Source organism: Podarcis filfolensis (assembly GCF_964270895.1).
Source record: "Podarcis filfolensis genome assembly, chromosome: 1".
Classification (NCBI taxonomy): domain Eukaryota; kingdom Metazoa; phylum Chordata; class Lepidosauria; order Squamata; family Lacertidae; genus Podarcis; species Podarcis filfolensis.
The window spans coordinates 116,057,513-116,070,637 of NC_139604.1; positions in this window are offsets into that span (position 1 = coordinate 116,057,513).

The following is a 13,125-nucleotide window of genomic DNA, read 5'->3' on the forward strand; positions in this document are numbered from 1 at the left end:
ATGTTTGAATTGGCTGAGGTACATCTCAATTTTTTTGATCTGTCCCTCGTTGTTGGCCGCTGAGGTGAGCGAGGTGCTTTCTCCCTGTGTCATTTCCATTTCACCTTGTAACACAAACAAATCGGTGCTTTGTGGCAGGTGGAACTGAAAAAGCTCAGGTCCCCCACTTTTTTATATATATTATTTTATTTCTTATTTTAGTGAAGCAGAAAATCCTCAAGGTTGTGGGCAGGAAACAAAAAACAGGTTAGAATAGGTTCATGGAAACTCACCTCCTCTGGTTAATGAGTTCCAGTTTGTTGAGTCAGACATGTGCAAAACAGACATTTAATAGGAGGACCAGTTGGTCATGTAGATCAATTAACGTATTGTTCTCCATTAATTGTGCTGCTTTCACTTAAGAATGAGCCCAGTTGAATTGACAATGACAAAATGTCAATACTACGAAGACGTATAGCTATTTTAAAGTGGGCGGGCATATCGATTTCACACCATGACCCTTTAAAATAGCCCTGTGAGGCAAATGACTGTGGTGGCAACATAGTAAAAAGGCTGAGGGCATCTGGGTGAGCTCAGCTGTAGAGAATGACAACAGGAGGCCCTGGTCCAGGAGTAGCCCATGGGGGTGCCCTTGGGATTTCTTGGACTACAACTCCCATTATCCCCAGCCATTGGCCACACTTGCTGAGGCTGATGGGAGTTGTAGTCCAAAAAAATCTCGCGGGCACCACATAAGCTACCACAGCCCTGGCCCATATTGAGCAGTTGAAATAAGGATTTTGAAAGGAAGCAAACTCCTCCCTAATATGTAAACCTACTGACAGGCTCTAGGGCCCACCAGAGAGGACTTTGCCCAGGGCACATTCTCTTTCAGCTTAAGCCTCAAAAAATCAGAATAATCCCAGCCTAAAAGCTGCTTCCCCCCGAAGGGTGGTCAAGAAATCCAGCAGGGACTCAGCCTTACCATGTATTCCTCACTCCCCCAGTAAATGTGCTAGAAATACTTAAAAAAAAAAAAGTGTTGTCAGCATCTCCCTACGGGAAGACAAACCTACAAGTCACTTCATAATCTACTTTTGATGAGAGATATCTCTCCCTTCGTTCCCATTTAGAAGAGAAATAAACTTGACAGCTCTTCCCACCCTCCCTCAGGGTTGGCGCAGCAGAAAATCCTCCCAGCCTTGATGAGTCACTGAACTGACAGCCCAGCTCATATTGGCACCCCAATTAGGTGCCTGGAATAGACTTCAGTGGGCGATAGTGGAGCAAAGATGCCACACAGGAAGCGGCTTACTTGCTGTTCAGGACTGCAGCGTAGGAAAGGGACTGTTGTTCATGGGGGTTTCCTTGCAGCAGCAGGTCCCAAGTTCAGTCTTCGGCATCTCCAGATAGAACTGGGAAGGACTCTGGCCTCAAATCTTAGAGGAGAAGAAGAGCTTGGATTTGATATCCCGCTTTATCACTACCCGAAGGAGTCTCAAAGCGGCTAACATTCTCCTTTCCCTTCCTCCCCCACAACAAACACTCTGTGAGGTGAGTGAGGCTGAGAGACTTCAGAGAAGTGTGACTAGCCCAAGGTCAACCAGCAGCTGCATGTGGAGGAGCGGGGAAGCGAACCCGGTTACAAGTCCACCGTTCTTAACGATTACACCACACTGGCTCTGGAGAGGTGCTCCCAGTCAGGGTGGACAACACTGACCTAGATGGACCACTGGTCTGACTTTGCATAAGGCAGCTTCCTAGGTTCATCCATTTCCCTCATCCTCACCTCCCTGTAGAAATAAAATGTAGACCTTTCCAAGTGTCTCTATATTCCAGGGACAGTCCTGGATTTACAGAAGCCGTCCCAGTTTCTGATTTGATCCTGGAAGGTCCCACTTTTCCTTAAGACATTCCCTGTTTTCACTGGAGAAATGTTGGAGGGTAGGAAAATGTGTTCTGTGCTTTCTGAAGAGCCAGTGTGATATAGTAGTTAGAATGTCGGCCTAGGACCTGGGAGCCCAGGGTTCAAGTTCCCACTTGGCCCTGAAGGCACCCCTGTTTAGGGAAGCTTTTAATGTTTAATAGATTATTGTATTTTAATATTCTGCTGGAAGCCGCCCAGAGTGGCTGGGGAAACCCAGCCAGATGGGCAAGGTATAAATAATAAATTATTATTATTAATAGCTCACCGGGTAGCCTTGGGCCAGTCACTGCCTCTCAGTCTAAGCTACCTCACAGGGTTGTCATGAGAATAGAATTGGAGAAGGGGAGAACTGTGTATGCCGCCTTCAACTCCTTGGAGAAAAAGGTGGGGAATAAATGGAATAATAATAATAATGATAATAATGATAACAACAACAACAACAACAACAGACTTTCTTGGATGGTGGTATAGTTACCAAGGAAATTATTTCACACAAGTTGCACTGAAATGCCAGAGCTGTGTAGGATTGCCAGCTTCCCTCCCCTGCCAGGTTTTATCTGTGTAGCACAGGCATAAGCCTCTTTCAGTGAGAGCTCACTTTGAGGGTTTGTTTGCTCCATATTGCATTCTCCGCTATGGGTGGGTACAAGAGCGAGGATCTCTGTCTCTTGTACATATGAACCTAAGAAGAGCCCTGCTGGATCATACAAAAGGCCCATCCGGCATCCTGTTCTCACTATGCCCTAGCAGATACCTATGGGAAGTTCACAAGCAGGACCTGAGTGCAATATCACTCAATAATTTTCAGTGCTTGTAGATTGTGCATGACAAATGGTTGCAATGGTTCTTCTTTCTCTTCTACCTGCTACCTCCTTTCCCCCACTTGCTTCAAAGAAGAACAGGAAAGAGCTGTCATAAATCACACACTGAGAATCACGCCTTCTCATTGTTGACATTGAAAAGAAGAGGAGTGAGTCATTTAGGATTGTTAAGTAAAATGATATCGTGCTTACTCTGTTATTTTTTTTATTCTGTTGCTTCTATTGTGTAGTCTTGCAAGATGCCCCGAACTTTACATTGATTGATACTATGTTGTTGTTGTTTAGTCGTTTAGTCGTGTCCGACTCTTCGTGACCCCATGGACCAGAGCACGCCAGGCACTCCTGTCTTCCACTGTCTCCCGCAGTTTGGTCAAACTCATGCTGGTAGCTTCGAGAACACTGTCCAACCATCTCATCCTCTGTCGTCCCCTTCTCCTTGTGCCCTCCATCTTTCCCAACATCAGGGTCTTTTCCAGGGAGTCTTCTCTTCTCATCAGGTGGCCAAAGTATTGGAGCATATAAATGTGTTAATTTCATTTTCAGTTTGTTTCTGTTACCCATGCTGTTGTCAAATGTTGCAGTTGCTTTCTCAAGCAGAAATCCAGCATGCTTGTATTGACCAGCATAAGGTGTAGCAATTATCCACCCTCCTTCTTTTTCTAGATGTAGTTGGAGAATGCTTCGTTTAGACAGAATTTCAGGGTAGGATGATTGTTCTCAAGAGGCTTCAGAAGTCCAGCCTGGCCCAGGGAGAGAGACACTGATCCCGAAGAGTTGGGAAGGCCTGAAGACTCTGATAACTTACAGGCCTGCTTTAAACTTTTTGCAGAACTCAGGTAGGAAAGAATGAAGAATGTGCCCTCTTCAAAGAACAATCTGAATTATCAAGTCCAAAAGATTCTGAGCCGTTTCAATTAGACTGTTGCTTGGTGCATCCGAAGGGCATTGAACGTATTTGTAATGCAGGATCCCTCCTACTTTTAATATTGTTTGTGCCTGCAAAGATTTTGGGGGAGCCACACTGCTTCATTTCTTACCAGTGCATAGCCTATAACTTCCTGCTGAAATTCCGAAACTTTTTATGCCACAAATGTTCTGATTTATTTTTGTCCTGCTTTGGGTAGCAATAATTCAGTAGCCTAGGAGTGTACTGAATGAGACCATTGGCCCATCTAGCTCAGTAGTGTTATGGGTTTGTGGGTGCCAGATCCCTCAAATCCAGGGGTAGTCAACCTTTTCATACCATCCATCTTTCTTGATGGTAAAATTTCCTTACCACCCATGAGTGCTCAATGGAAGGAGGATTCAGCTTGTTCCGTAGAACCCCCTACCGCCCTCCTAGAATCCTGAAACGCCCACTAGTGGGCAGTAGGGACCAGGTTGACAACCCCTACTCTAATCCCTGGATCTAAGCAAGTGTTAAAAGCTAATCAAGCCAGGCTTGCTTCTTGATGAGGCGATCACCTGGGTGATGGGCCATTAAGGGAGAAAAAGGAAAGAAGCTCCGTGTGACACAGCAAATGGGTGAGACCCCTCCCCCAGCCTGCGGTTAGTGAGGAGGACAAAAGCCTGAGTTTGAGAGCAGTTTTGCTGTGATGTGACCTAGAAGCAAAGCAGCAAGCAGTGGGCTAGAGAGCAGTGGTTGATTTCCGTTTGAATCTAAGGCTGTGGATATAGGAGAAACAAGACCCTTTCGGGGTGTTCATGCTGTGAACCCCTCCATCGTAGGCCCAGGTTGCAAATTTGTAAATAAACCATATATCATAAAGACACCACAGTCTCTGTTGTGCCTCATTTCCAAATGGAAACACAAACCCTGGGTAAGTGCCAGTAAGCCATGGAATATCACACCGCTTGGAGAGTGGAGTGGCAAGCAATGGTATTATCTACACTGACTCTCCTGTGGCTCACTATAGTTTCAGGCAGGAGTCTCTCCCAGTCCTATCTGGGGGTACTGGGACTTGAACCTGGGACCTCCTGCATGCAAGGCAGATGCTCCCCCACTGAGCTATTTAGTACAGTATTGTGGAAGCACTACAGAGCAAGCTAAAGCAGGATAAACCCGCCACTAATGCACTATTATTGGGTCATGATCAAGAACATGTTGCAGACTGCTGCAATAAAACACTGCTCCAGAGGGGCCCGCAATAGCAATATCAAACAGACAGTTTAAAAGTATTGAGAATTATTACCATCACTTACATGCTTTGGTTATTATTTTTAGTCCTCCTTCAACAAAATTTCTCAGGGCAGTGTATGAAAATAAATAAAAATTCCACATAAACTCTTTTTTTTCAAAATGACATCCATTTATCTAATCAATTAATTATAAAACAGTATTGATCCACAATTTGCAGGGAATAGAAAGCAAGCCAGAGGCAGGATGTGTGGAGGTTGCTTTTTGTGTGTGTCACTGATATGGAGTACTGGTGTCTGGGACCTCTTCTTTGCTGCCCATGGCAGCCATCTTGAGCTGGCATCTACAGCACTTTTATTGATATATGAGCACCAGCACCTCACTTTTCCATGTAAAAAGCACTGTGTGTATGGATGATTGGGCAAAACACATGCATGTTGCATTCACACTTCACAGTGTCCCTGTAAATTCTTTCCAGGCCTTATACTCACCCCCGCCCCATATCTGTGTCGCTCTCCCTGTGCACCGTTGCTTTGCTTTGATAATTTTTAAGCTCTTCCGTCTGGTTTGACTCCCACCTCCTCCTGGATTATTCTTTGTTTGTTCCGCTTTTGTTCTGCTATAGAATTTCCATCTGCTTTTGCTTCCATTTCTCTTTAGTTCTGCTAGAAAGCTGTCATTTCGTTTTTCTCACACACCCCTTTTAACTATCCATGTGCGAATGCTATTATTTTAACCTTAACTACTTAGCTCCTCCATTGAATTTCTCTCATCGGGGTTGGTTCTTCCCTTTCCTCCCGATGTTTTCGTTTTTCTTTTTGTCCAGAACTGTGTTTACCAGAGGTGATACTTTGGACCCAGACTTCTCATTACTCTATTCGTGTCTTTCCTAGGGTTGCCAAGAGGTAAAAAAATACGGACACAAAAAGTTGTGTTGGCAACTCTAGCCTTTCCTTCAAATATTTGGGGACAGAGTTCCTCCCCAGAATCTCCGCCATTTTCCTGAGGTGATGCTGCTGTGAGAGGAAAATGAAAGGGTCCAGGGTGTATTGTAGGAGAGTTCTGAGAAATCTCTCACGCCATGGAAGGCCCTTCTCAGTGGTGATGCCCCCCTTTGTGGCATCCTTTACCCAGGAAAGCTTCCCTGGTATACCCATGTTGTATACTTTCTGGAGCCAGGCAAAATGCATTTTTCTCCTCCCAGACTTTATATAAGTTTTCATCCTGGCTGCTATGGATTTCATTTTGGATCGTATCTATCTATCATCTATCTATCTATCTATCTATCTATCTATCTATCTATATCTATATCTATCATCTATCATCTATCATCTATCATCTATCATCTATCTATCATCTATCATCTATCATCTATCATCTATCATCTATCTATCTATCATCTATCTATCATCTATCTATCTATCTATCTATCTATCTATCATCTATCTATCTATCTATCTAATCTAGTGTTTTTTTCCCTGGGGGGACGCAGGGGTACACATACCCCTAAACATTTTGTGAATCTAAGTTTGGCCTCATTGAGGGGCAGTATTTCAATATGAGTAGGAAAATGAGAGTACCGCAAAAAAAAATTAATAGAGAAAAGCACTCTATCTATCTATGTATCTGTCTGTCTATCATCTATCTATTCTACCTATCCTACATTTTTTAAAAAAATGTAAACAACCTGAGTGCATGGCTGATTTAGGTGTCTGAGCAAGGTGTCTGGGATCTTGCTGGAAGATAGTTTCCCCCCAAAAAACTGTGTGTGTGTGTGCTGTAAGCCACCCAGAGTGGTTGGGGAAACCCATCCAGATGGGCAGGGTATAAATGTTGTTGTTGTTGTTGTTACTACTGCTACTATTTATTCTTCTTCTTCCTCTTCCTCTTCCACTTGATTGTTTAAAAACCCCCTCAAATAGGTTTACGAAAAAAAGATAAAACTATTAAAATTATTTTAACAACAATCTAAGACATTCAAAAAGTTAAAATAACAACAGAAAGAAAACAAGATCGAAACACACACCAACTTTCTAAAAGTCTGGGTAAGGTAAAAGCAAGAATGTTTTTTTAGCAGGAGCCCCAAAGAGTACAGTGAAGGTGCCTGCTTGATTTCATTAGGCAGGGAGTTCCAAAGTTTAGGCACTAAATGACCAAATTCTTACAAATGTGGAAAGGGCATTATGTGGCACCTGTGATAGGGCTGACTGCCGGTTGAAGCGGTTGAATGGGCACCTGTGGGGGTAAGGTGATTTTGTAGGTAAACTGGTCCCAGGTTGTGATGGGTTTTATATACCAATAGCAACTCCAAAGTTGCTGCTTCTAAGGTCATAACCTTGTGCGTTCATTTCATTGTACCGTCTGAAGCCAAGTGTCTGATGTGTTCTTGGCCAGCGGCCTAGTCTGGCCTAATGCAAATCTTCCTTGACTTGTTCTGGCACCTTGAGAGGAACAGATGATTTAGAAGAAAAAAGGTAATCATAACCCAGCATCAGAAATGCTTTGCTGGGCTTGAAGAGAAACTTCCTCTTGCGCTTCCAAGTTATCTCCAGGAACATTTCCTCCAAGTTAAACAATTTCAGAGGGACTGGGAACGCCTGCTTAATTTCAACCTCAGCCAGCCCCTGTTGCTGTTCACTCCAATGTATCAAAATTAAAATGTTTTAAAACATATTTATCTAGTTGCTATGGCTCCCCCCCCCACACCTCCACTGGCTGCCCATATCTGCATCAGGCACTTGATTCATCAAAAGTGACAATTGATATATATATATTTTAATTTATATTTTTAGACACGGTTCACAGATTCTCTTCGCCGCGACTTTCCCCTCCGCTTCTCTCTGTGTGTATCTGTTCTGTACAACTTCAGCTAAATGAATTACTGCCACAGATGGCCTGCAGAGATTTCATACATGTTACAGCAGTTCATTTGTACAAGAATAAAAAGGGGGGGAAGGGTGGAACCCATAACTCTCATCTCGTGTGGGTATTATAAGTGACAGTGGATCAGACACTGCCGGGGTCACTTGCGTTCTGGGCTGTACTGTTTCCTATATTTGCATGACTCATAGTTTAACATTATCGATCTTTTTAAAAAAGAAGCAAGTTTACCTGAATGGCACATAAGAATTTACTGGCATGACCTAGGGTTACAGTTCCTTTTTAATAATCCAGGTACGAACTGTTACTGCAAACAGCTTAATGGATACACTTGTTGTGTCGAGTGAGGGCTCCCATCATTCCTGCATTGCTTAATAATAAATAACAATAACAATAACAATAATTTTATTATTTATATGCCGCTCATCTGACTGGGTTGCCCCAGCCACTCTGGGCAGCTTCCAACAAAATAATAAAAAACATAAAAAACATCAACCGTTAAAAACTTCCCTGAACAGGGAATATAACGTTTTGTGTGCGCAATTTTGTCTTATGCACACTATTGCAAGCCGCTTTCCCTAATGCCTTTTTGTATGTTATTATCACTCCCTCATTTTTAAACAATATACACATTTTTGTGCCTGCTTTTTTGTTAGAGAACTGCATCTCAAATTTCAAAGCATAGCTGTGTTTCATTTTCCATGCGCTCTCAGGACGAATAAATTATGAAGGTTCACTTTAAAATGTGAACCAAACCGAACTCCTCCTCCATCCTAACCATGGCTAACGTCAACCATGGTTTGTCAGCTTGGATTGCATGACAAACTGCAAATGGTTAAAACTGAAAGTGAAAGCTTGTAAGCTCCTCTCTTGGCCTTAAAGATGTTGGAGGGGAGCGAGGTACTGTAATGCGCAAGCCCTAGCAGGACTAATTTCACATCTCATCAAACCAAAGTTTAGTGTGACAGATGAATGTAGCCACAGCATCAAGTCTCCTCTGTTGCTGCTGTTTGGATGCATGCATGTAATTGAATCAGGCCAGTGGTGATGGGGGGAGCTTTGCCACTTTGATGGCTGCTTTCCCCCCTTCCCCTTTCATTTTGACAGCCCTGCACTCCCAGGCTGCTGGAGGAGGCAGGCGAGCAAACAAGTGGAGGGTGGAAGGAAGGAAGGAGAGAAGCTCCTTCAACTCAGGACCCAAACTCTGCAACCCCCCAAAAAGCTCAACAACTTTGGCCAACCCTCCCCTAACAATTTTGGTCAATCCTTCCCTAAAAAAAGCTCAGCAACTTCTGGCAATGACAAGGGGTAGATCACAGCCAGTCTTTTTATGCTATGAGTAGATTGCAGTCTCTTGGGAGTCCAACTAGATTTCAATATGGGGGGGGGGGGGAAACGACAAGAAATTTTCCGCACCGGGTACCACCTCACCTTGCTACGCCACTGCTACAGGCAAAGGTAATACACCTTTGGCTTCCAATATTTCATCAGATATTGGTTCAATACTTCCAGCCAAATGCAACAGGGACTAGAAACTTGTTTTAATAAAGAAAAGAAAGCTGAGAGTCTCAGTATATGGCATTTAGATGGCAATCATAGTTCTTTAACTTCTGAAAATCAGCCCTTAGGTCCATGTTGGGAAGCAGCCAGAACCTTTGCACAGTTTTGTCATTTGCAAATTATCAAAGATGTGGCTCCCCACCCCCCAAAATGGATTTGAATGTGTACCTGGAAGTTAAATACACACACAGCCCAATGCCTAAATTACAGAGATGTATCGTCTGGGTGCTTTGCAGCCCCTGTGCTAAGAAATGATATGACGAGAAATGGTTGTCATGTAGCACCTTTGTAATACTTTATTATCCCATAATGAGAAAGTGGCTTTAAGTTATTGGTAATAAAAAGCACTGCTGATGAGAAGGAGCAACCTCATTAAGTAGCTCCCAGGTATTCCAAATGATCCCCTTTCTGGCAACCGGTCATGATCTGCTCCCTGTCTCCATTTTCACTTCATTGTGTTATCTCTTTGGAAGTCAGGAAATCCCAGCAGATGGAACAGATCGTCCATCATCTCCATTTCTCTTTCTCTCTCTCTCACCATCAATAGTTGAAGAGGGAGGAAAAGTCACTTAAAAGTTCACGGAGCCTTGCTTTGGTTCAGCTGACTGCCTTAAGGGGATCCACCAAAAAATATAGAAAGATGGACAGCTAAACAGTTTTTTTAAAATATTATGTATACATTCAAACTGCCAATCAGGAAACATTCCTCTGAAAGATTAGCTCTCTTTTTATTTGCCTGAATAGTAAAACAAAACAAAAAAAAAACAAAAAAAGGAGAGACAGAAAGAGGCATGAAATACTTAGTGCATTTGTAATGCACAGCAGATGGGAATTATACATATTTATGGACACTGTTAACCACATCTCTCCCACATTACTCTGATGGAGTGCATGCATAGACTTGGCAAAAAATTATTAAAAAAAAAATTAAACAGCCCATTAGTACAATTTATGAACAGGGCTTCCACTAAGGGAGCTGTATCGAGAGGTCTATAGTCAGTACGGTGCAGCCCAGCTGATACCATCTGTTTGGTGTATTCACTGAAGAAGATTATATTACAATCCTTAGTAATGCCACAAATGCTACAGTTAAACTGGATGAGACTTCGGCTTCATTCCACTGCAGCAATATGGGTTTATCGTGAGTGATTTTCCACAGCTGGAGGTGGAGACTTGATTTCATGGAATCACAAGAAATAAAATTCTGAAAGCTTGAAATATTAACCTAAAGGGGGACAAAAACAAAACAGAAAAAACAAAAAATATCTAACTCCTCTGCATTAAATCTCTCCTGTATGATGCATTTGGCCGAACCCTCTAGACAAGGTCAGATTTCAGTGCTAAATGTTTCTGAGAGGGTTTGAACCAAGGATGGCTCCAACTGTGTAGCTGCCTGTTAGTGCTCATTTCATGACTATCATTTCACCTCTGGCAGTCTTGTCCCTTTCCGTTCACTTTTATAGAATTCTAAATGATGGTGCCATTGAATTGGGGAGAAGAGCATTATGGCACAGCTCCTGAAATTGCTTTTATTCTGGCAAGCGCGTTTCCGACTTGAAGGGAAAAGCAGAAGACTCAGACTGTAAATCCACTGAAATGCATTTGATGCACTCCCTGTCTCAAGATGCCATGACTTAGCTAGGGACCATTTGAAAGCATAAATAGGCGCTCTCTTTTTGCATATATCTCTAGTGCAGCGGTTCTCAACCTGTGGGTCCCCAGATGTTGTTGGACTGCAACTCCCATAATCCCTGAGCTCTGGCCTTGTTAGCTAGGGGTGATGTGAGTTGTAGTTCAACAACAACTGGGGACCCACAGGTTGAGAAAGGCTGCTCTAGTGGGATAGAGAACCACTTGTGTAATTGGGAACTGTGTTCACCCTTCTCCTTCTTCCACCACACTCAGAAGTTCACATATGTGGCCTGGGAAAGGACATTCACTTTGGTGTTCTCTAACCTGTGGCATTCCTTTCCACACAGAGGCACATTTGGCACCTTCATTGTACAGTGGTGCCTCGGGTTAAGTACTTAATTCATTCCGCAGGTCCGTTCTTAACCTGAAACTGTTCTTAACCTGAAGCACCACTTTAGCTAATGGGGCCTCCCACTGCTGCTGCGCCGCCGCAGTGCGATTTCTGTTCTCATCCTAAAGCAAAGTTCTTAACCCGAGGTACTATTTCTGGGTTAGCGGAGTCTGTAACCTGAAGAGTATGTAGCCTGAGGTACCACTGTATAGCATCCATCATATGCTGAAGACACAACTCTTTTACCCATCAGCCTTTGACACTTGAGATATGTATTGTTGGGACCCACCCTATTCTTATTCTGAATTGCTTAAAAAACCTGATTTTAATGTTGTATTATTATGGGTGCCACGTCACTCTAGGATGGAGAACAGCAGGCCAAGGGTGATTGTGTATGTGAGAGTTGGGAAGCTGGAGACACAGAGGTACGTCAAGCTGGACCATGTGCAGAGGAGGGCGACCAAGACGTTTAAGGGTCCAGAAACCAAGCCTTAAGAGGAATAAGGGGAGACTGAGAGATATGATAGCCATCTTGAAATATCTAAAGGGCTGTCACAGGGAAGATAGAGCAAGCTTGCATCCTCCTGCTAGGGAGGGCAGGAATCAATGGAGTTACAAGAAAGGAGATTCCTACTAAACATCAGGAAGAACTTTCTGACAGTAAGAGCTGTTCAACAGCGGATTGGACTTCCTCGGCAGGTGCTGGACTGTCCTTCCTTGGGAAACCTAATGTGGAAGCAATATCTGTTTGAATGTTAATGATGTGACACCCTGCCCACCCCACCCCCACAAACATCCTATGTTCAAATTATGCAATGCATACATAAACCCACAGTCTCCACTGATCTTCAGTACAGTGGTACCTCGGGTTAAGAACTTAATTCATTCTGGAGGTCCGTTCTTAACCTGAAACTGTTCTTAACCTGAGGTACCACTTTAGCTAATGGGGCCTCCCGCTGCACAATTTTTGTTCTCATCCTGAAGCAAAGTTCTTAACGTGAGGTACTATTTCTGGGTTAGTGGAGTCTGTAACCTGAAGCATCTGTAACCTGAGGTACCACTGTACATGGAAACTGAACCTGAGTAAGCTCAGAAACCCCTGGAGTCTGTTGCCAGCTGGATCTTCAGGCTGTGTGCAACAATATTGTAACTTCCTCTTGACCTTATGGTGCAGGATGGGCAAGATAACGATAACTGTCACTGTGTTCATGTAGCTCAATAGTATATCCAGCAATTTCCCTGACCATCTGTCTGGAAGCAGAGGCTGCACATGGTAACTGCTCCTTTCTTCTCTAACGTAATTCTGGAGTCCTCAACGTGGAGTCCTCAGACATCCCCATTGGTGCCCCTTGGAGGCCAGAGCTGTATGCCCCATAGGCCTGTCATATGTTCCTGAAACTAGCCTGCTACCCTCAGGCACATTGGAGAACACTATCCACTTGCCGATGTCGAAGGAAAAATCAACTGCTGGGCTAGTCAGCCTCTGTACATGGAAAAGTGGCAGGGAGGGAGGTCAGAGGCGTCATCTTGTTCTTTGCCTCAGGCAGCAAAATATCTTCTGCTAGTTCTGCTGCCTGGACGCAAAGGTCTCAAACATGTTCCTGTTTGGGCTGAGTCTTTGCCTCAACATGTCCCTACACCTGGCATGTATCTGTGTGTTCTTCAGCTCTGGCTTCCTGGCTCACCTCTTGACAGCTGCTTATGGCTCAACCTCGACAAAATGGGGTTGTTTCATTGGCTTTGGATTACTTACTTCTAGATGTGTGGCCTTGCTTCTGGAAACAGACCCAGAACTGCT